Source organism: Phacochoerus africanus, chromosome X (assembly GCF_016906955.1).
Source record: "Phacochoerus africanus isolate WHEZ1 chromosome X, ROS_Pafr_v1, whole genome shotgun sequence".
In the NCBI taxonomy this organism is placed as follows: Eukaryota; Metazoa; Chordata; class Mammalia; order Artiodactyla; family Suidae; genus Phacochoerus; species Phacochoerus africanus.
In genome coordinates this window covers 33100213-33107446 of record NC_062560.1, presented here as the reverse complement: position 1 = coordinate 33107446, position 7234 = coordinate 33100213, and positions in this window count along the sequence as shown.

Sequence of the window (7234 nt, the reverse complement as noted above, 5' to 3'; positions counted from 1 at the left end):
GGTATTTGTTTATCTCCTTTTGACTTATTTCACTCAGGATGAGAGTCTCTAGTTCCGTCCATGTTGCTGCAAATGGCATTATGTCATTCCTTTTCATGGCTGAGTAGTATTCCATTGTGTATATATACAACTTCGTCCTAATCCAATCATCTGTTGATGGACATTTGGGTTGTTTCCATGCCTTGGCTATTGTGAATACTGCTTCAGTGAACATGCAGGTGCATGTGTCTTTTTTAAGGAAAGTTCTGTCTGGATATATGCCCAAGAGTGGGATTTTTGGGGTCATATGGTAGTTCTAAGTATAGGTTTCTAAGGTACCTCCATACTGTTCTCCAGTGGCTGTACTAGCTTACATTTCCACCAACAGTACAGGAGGGTTCCCTTTTCTCCACAACCCCTCCAGCACTTGTTATTTGTGGACTTGTGAATGATGGCCATTCTGACTGGTGTGCGGTGGTATCTCTTGGTAGTTTTGATGTGCATTTCTCTAATAATCAGGGATGTTGATCATTTTTTCATGTGCCTGTTGGCCATCTGTATGTCTTTCTTGGAGAATGGTCTATTCAGGTCTTTTGCCCATTTTTCCATTGGGTGGTTGACTTTTCTGCTGTTGAGTTGTATAAGTTGCTTGTATATCCTAGAAATTAAGCCCTTGTCCATTGCATCATTTGAAACTATTTTCTCCCATTCTGTAAGTTGTCTTTTTGTTTTCTTTTTGGTTTCCTTTGCTGTGCAAAAGCTTGTCAATTTGATTAGGTCCCATTGGTTTATTTTTGCTTTTATTTCTGTTGCCTTCGGAGACTGAACTGAGAAAATATTCATAAGGTTGTTGTCAGAGAATGTTTTGCCTATGTTCTCTTCCAGGAGTTTGATGGTGTCTTGCCTTATACTTAAGTCTTTCAGCCATTTTGAGTTTATTTTTGTGCATGGTGTGAGGGTGTGTCCTAGGTTCATTGATTTGCATGCAGCTGTCCAGTATTTCCAGCAATTCTTATTGAATAGACTTTCCTTTTCCCATGTCATGCTTTTGCCTCCTTTGTCAAAGATGCATTGACCATAGGTGTGAGGGTTTATTTCTGCATTCTCTATTCTGTTCCATTGGTCTGTATGTCTATTTTGGTACTAATACCACACTGTCTTGATGACTGTGGCTTTGTAGTATTTCTTGAAGTCTGGGAGAGTTATGCCTCCTGCTTGGTTTTTGTTCCTCAGGATTGCTTTGGTAATATACATTTATGTACATTGGTTCCATGTACATTTTAGGATTTTTTGTTCTAGTCCTATGAAAAATGTCATTGGTGATTTGATGGGGATTGCATTGAATCTGTAAATTGCTTTGGGTAGTATGGCCATTTTTATGATATTAATTTTTGCAATCCAGTAACATGGAATATCTTTCCATTTATTTATGTCTTCTTTAATTTCCTTGATTAAAGTTTTAGAGTTCTTGGTATTTAAGTCCTTTACCTCCTTGGTCAGGTGTATTCCCAAGTATTTGATTTTTGGGGGTGAAATTTTAAAAGGTATTGTATTTTTTGTATTCCTTTTCTAATATTTCATTGCTGGTATACAGAAATGCAACTGATTTCCGAATGTTAATCTTATATCCTGCTACTTTGCTGAATTTGTTCATCAGTTCAAGCAGTTTTTGGGTTGAGTCCTTAGGGTTTTCTATGTATAGTATCATGTTGTCTGCATAAAGTTACAGTTTTATCTCTTCTCTTCCTATTTGGGTGGTTTTATTTCTTTCGTTTGTCTGATTGCTGTGGCTAGGACTTTCCAAAACTATGTTGAATAGCAGTGGTGACAGTGGGCATCCTTTTCTTGTTTGAGACTTGAGTGAGAAGGCGTTAAATTTTTCTCCATTGAGTATTATATTTGCTGTGGGTTTATCATAAATGGCTTTGATTACATTAAGGAATGTACCCTCTATACCTACCTACTTTGGCACGAGTTTTGATCATGAATGGATGTTGGACGTTGTCAAATGTTTTTTCTGCATCTATTGAGAGGATCATATGTTTTTTGACTTTTCTTTTGTTAATGTGGTGTATGACATTGATTGATTTGCATATGTTGAACCATCCTTGTGAACCTGGGATGAACCCCACCTGGTCATGGTGTACTATCTTTTTGATATTTTGTTGGATTCAGTTGGCTAAAATTTTTTAAGAATTTTGTGTCTATATTCATCAAAGATAATGGCCGATAGCTTTCTTTTTTGGTGGTATCTTTGTCTGGTTTTGGAGTTAGGGTGATGGTGGCATCATAGAATGTCTTTGGGAGTGTTCCTTCTTCTTCAACCTTTTGAAAAAGTTTAAGGAGGATGGGCACCAGATCCTCTTTGTATGTTTGGTAGAATTCGCCTATGAAGCCATCTGGTCCTGGGCTTTTATTTGTAGGGAGTGTTTTTATGACGTATTCAATTCCATTTCTAGTGATAGGTCTGTTAGGTTGATCTGTTTCTTCTTGATTCAGTTTTGGCAGGCTGTAAGATTCTAGAAAGTTGTCCATTTCTTCCAGATTGTCAAATTTGTTGGCATATAGTTGTTCATAGTATTCTCTTAAGGTTTTTTTGTATTTCTGCAGTATCTGTTGTGATTTCTCCTTTTTCATTTCTTATTTTGTTTATTTGGGTTCTTTCTCTCCTCTTCTTAATGAGTGTAGCCAGAGGTTTGTCAATCTTGTTTACCTTTTCAAAGAACCAGCTCTTGGTTTGATTGATTTCTTCAATTGTTTTTTTAATCTCTATTTTATCGATTTCCTCTTTGATCTTTATAATTTCCTTCTTCTGCTGACTTTAGGTCTTTTTTGTTCTTCTTTTTCTAATTCATTTAGGTGGTGGGTTGTTTTCAATTTGAGATCTTTCTTCTTTTCTGAGGAAGGTCTGTATTGCTATGAATTCCCCTTGGAGCACTGCTTTTGCGGCATCCCATAGATTTTGAGAGATTGTGCCTTCATTATTGTTTGTCTTGAGGTATTTTTAAATTTCCTTCTTGATTTCCTCATTGACCCATTGGTTTAGTCTCCATGTAGTAGGTTTTTTCTCATTTCTTTTCCCATAGTTGATTTCTAATTTCATGGCGTTGTGGTCAGAGAAGATACTTGAGATAATTTCTATGCTCCTAAATTTGTTGAGGTTAGCTTGTGTCCCAATATGTGGTCGATTCTTGAGAATGTTTCACGTGCACTTGAGAAGAATGTGTATTCTGATTGTTTTGGATGTAGTGTCCTGAAGATATCAATTGAGTCTGACTTTTCTATTGTTTCCTTCAAGATCTCTGTTGCTTTATTGGTTTTCTGTCTAGAGGATCTGTCCATTGGTGTGAGGGGGGTATTAAGGTCTCCTACTATGATTGTATTCCCATCAATTTCTCCCTTTATGTCTGTTAATATTTGTTGTATGTACCTGGGTGCTCCTATATTTGGGGCATATATATTGACGATAGTAATCTCTTCTTGAATGGATCATTTAATCATTAAATAGTGTCCCTCTTTGTCTTTCTTTATGGCTTTCGTTTTAATGTCTATTTCGTCTGCTTTCCTGTCATGTCCACTGGCATGAAATATTTTTTCCCACCCCCTCACTTTCAATCTATGTGTTCTTTGTCCTACGGTGAGTTTCTTGTAGGCAGCAGATTGAAGGTTTTTGATTTTTTATCCAATCTGCCACTCTGTCTTTTGATTGGAGCATTCAGTCCATTGACATTTAAGGTGATAATTGATAGATGATTATTGATTGCCATTTTAAACCTCATTTTCCAGTTGATTCTATGATTCTCCATTCTTCCTTTCTTTTTTTGGTTGGATGGTCTCCAACTATTTTCTGCTTGAGTACTTTTCTTTTCATTTTTTGTGGGTATAATGTTTGGTTTTGATTTGTGCTTGCCCTGTTTTTTAGGTATGTTAACCCATTGCTATAATTTTGTGTGCCTAATAGTCCTGCAGGTTCAAACACTTCATTACCATACTAAAACTAAAAAAAAAAATTAAAGAATCTATTTATTTCCTTACTTCCCTTGTCCACATTTTATGATTTTGATGTCTATCTCTTTTTTCTTTTTAATTTTATTTGGTTTTAAATATGTTCATGATTAGATCTGTATGCTGGCTTATTTGAGTGATTGCTCTTTGATTGTGGTTTCCTCCATTCTAGTTCTTCCTCTCTTTTTTTTTTTTTTTTTGATTTAGAGAAGCCCTTTCAATATTTCTTTTAGAATGGGTTTTGTATTGCTATATTCTTTTAGCTTTTGTTTGTTGGAAAAAATTATTATTTCCCCTTCTATTTTAAATGATATTCTTGCCAGATAGAGTATTCTAGGTTGCATATTTTTTCCTTTCAGCAGTTTGAATATCTCTTGCCATTCCCTCCTGGCCTGTAGAGTTTTTCTGTAGAGAAATCAGCTGATAGCATCATGGGGGTTCCCTTATTATTGACACTTTGCTTTTCTCTTGCTGCCTTTAGGATCCTCTGTTTATCATTACCTTTTGCCATTTTTATTATAATGTGTTTTTGTGTGGGTCTATTTGGGTTCAACTTGTTTGGGGCCCTCTGTGCTTCCTGTATCTTGAAATCAGCATCCTTTAGATTGGGGAAGTTTCCAGTGATAATTTCTTGAAATATATTTTAAATCCCCTTTCTTTTTCTTCTCCTTCTGGAATTGCTCTTGTGCGTAGATTGGCCCACTTTATATTATCCCATAGGTCTCTTATGTTGCTTTCGTGTTTTTTGATTTGGTTTTTTGTCTGCTGTCCTGTTTGGGTGATTTCCATTATTCTATCTTCCACATCACTAATTCGTTCTTCTGCATTATTCATTCTGGTTTTTACTGCCCTTAGTTCAGTTTGTATCTCTGCAAATGAATTTTCTAGTTTTTCTTGGCTCTTCCTTATATTTTCTAGTTCCTTTCTGAGGGTGTCTGCATTACTGTTCATATCTTCTCTTAATTCCTTCAGTATTTTCACTATTTCTCTTTTGAACTCCAGGTCTGTCAGGCTGCAGAGGTCTGTTTCATTGTCGACTGTTTTAGGTGAGTTCTCCTGTTGGTTTAACTGGGAATGGTTTCTGAGCTTCTTCATCTTGCTTGTTATTTTCTTTTTCATTGTAGAGGTGCACTCCCTGTGGCCAGGCAGGGTTTGCCCTGGCACTGCTGTGGAGTGTTTCCCAAGGGCTGGCAGTGTTGCCAGTCTTCTTTGAGGCAGTGGGGCATTTCTTGAGGGTTGGAGGGGCTAGCAGAAACACTCTGAAGCAAAGGAGGACTTCCCAAGGGCAGCCGGGAGGGCAGGTCTGCACTGTGATGAAGGCAGAATTCCTGTGGCCAGGCAGGGCTTGCCCTGGTTTTTCTGGGCGGTGGAAATCTTCCAGGGGGTGGGAGGAGCTGGGCAGCTGCTCTGTGGGAGTGCAGCACCTCCTGAGGTGAGCCCTTATTTTATATTATTAAAGGGAAAAGGGCAAAACAGCTGGTAAATTCAGCAATAGCTCTAAAGCTTTTGCTGGTAACTGTCATACAGGATCATACTCACTCACATTTCATTGTTCAAAATATTTATGTGGCCAAGCTTGTTATTAATGAGCTGAGGAATCAAATCTCCCACAGAGAAATTGACCTATTGTATAGCCCAAGGAAAATCTACTCAATATTCTGTAAAAACCTATATGAGAAAGAAATCTGAAAAAGAATGGATATATGTATATGTATAACTAATTTGCTTTGCTGTATACCTGAAATTAACACAACATTGTAAGTCACCTATATGCCAATAAAATTTTTAAAGAATAATAATAATCATAAGTAAGACTATTTGGTAACGCTCATTTTAGTTTTAGTTTTGTCAGGTTTCATGTTGCCTTTATCTAGCTATGCTAGCCTTATAAAAGAAATTGGAAAGTTTTTCAGATTCATTTCTGGAGTTACACATACACACACACAGAGTCAATTCTCATCATCCTTGGTAGTTAGGTTCCATAAAGGTGCCACAAACACTGAATCAGTGATTATTAAACTATTATTCCTGGGGACATACAGCATTAGGTTTTCTGTGAGCCTCTGGTCACATTTTTGTTAACCAATAAATACACCAGCTTGTTTTATTTGTGTTTGGTTAAAGAAACCTTATTTAATATATATTGCTGATTCATCAATATCAAATTCAGTCAACAACACTATAGCCCATACCTGAACAAAGCTTATCTACACATGTATTTTCTCCAGACACATCATGGCCTTTATGCACTTAGGAATGCTAGATGCACTTCAACCCAACTTTAGGGGCCATTTTAAATAACAAAATCAACAAAAAGCACAAAAATGTGAAATATGAGGCATTAATTATACTGCAAGTTCAACCAAGTTGATGTAAAACTCCTTCTTTTTATGCAAGCATAGTATTCTACTGTAGACATAAACCATAAATTCTACTGTATAATATTCTACTGTATACATACACAACATTTTTTTGTCCATTCATCTGTCGATGGATGTTTAGGTTAATACTTCAATTTTAATTTTCCAAATATTTATGCTTTTAAAATTCTTTCCACATATTTATATGTTGGGATTACTTTAAAGTTTTTAAAAACGGGCTACTAGAGGCAGAAATACTGACTGCACAAGAATCAATTCTGGTACATCAGTGAACACAACTCAATTCCTAACCATAAGTGGAAAGATTTTTCTGATTTTGAAGAAGAAAAATAATGGAGATCTTTCAGTTGTAAAGATTAGAGGTACCAAGAAATGATTATTCCCCTCAGATGGTTATAGAAAAGATCCTTTTTAAGGCTTTCATCTTTGTCTATAAATTGAAAATCACAATACTGAAGGACGTGATATGATTTGGTTTTAGTAACTATGTCAATTAAAATTGCATACTATAATTTCAAACTAAAATTATACAAAGATCCACAAATACCTTTATTTTTTTTTCCTCTTCATTTGGTTTTCCTGGTAAGGGTTAACCCTGGTTTAATGAAATGACTCACTCATCAGTATCAGCCAGAGTACCACTGTCAACAAGTTAGTTAAGTTAATCTTTGAACTCTGTATAAAAAGTTACAGGGAACTAGTGCTAATAATGTTAGCTTGGATAACATGGGTTTGTTTTCTATGTTAATAGGTAGATAAACACTGTCAATTAATATCACATGGATTTTTTAAGCACCATTTTAGTGATAGCAGTGTTCAATCAATAAACACACTGAGTTGCATTAAAAAAAATCAGTCCAAAAGAGAAA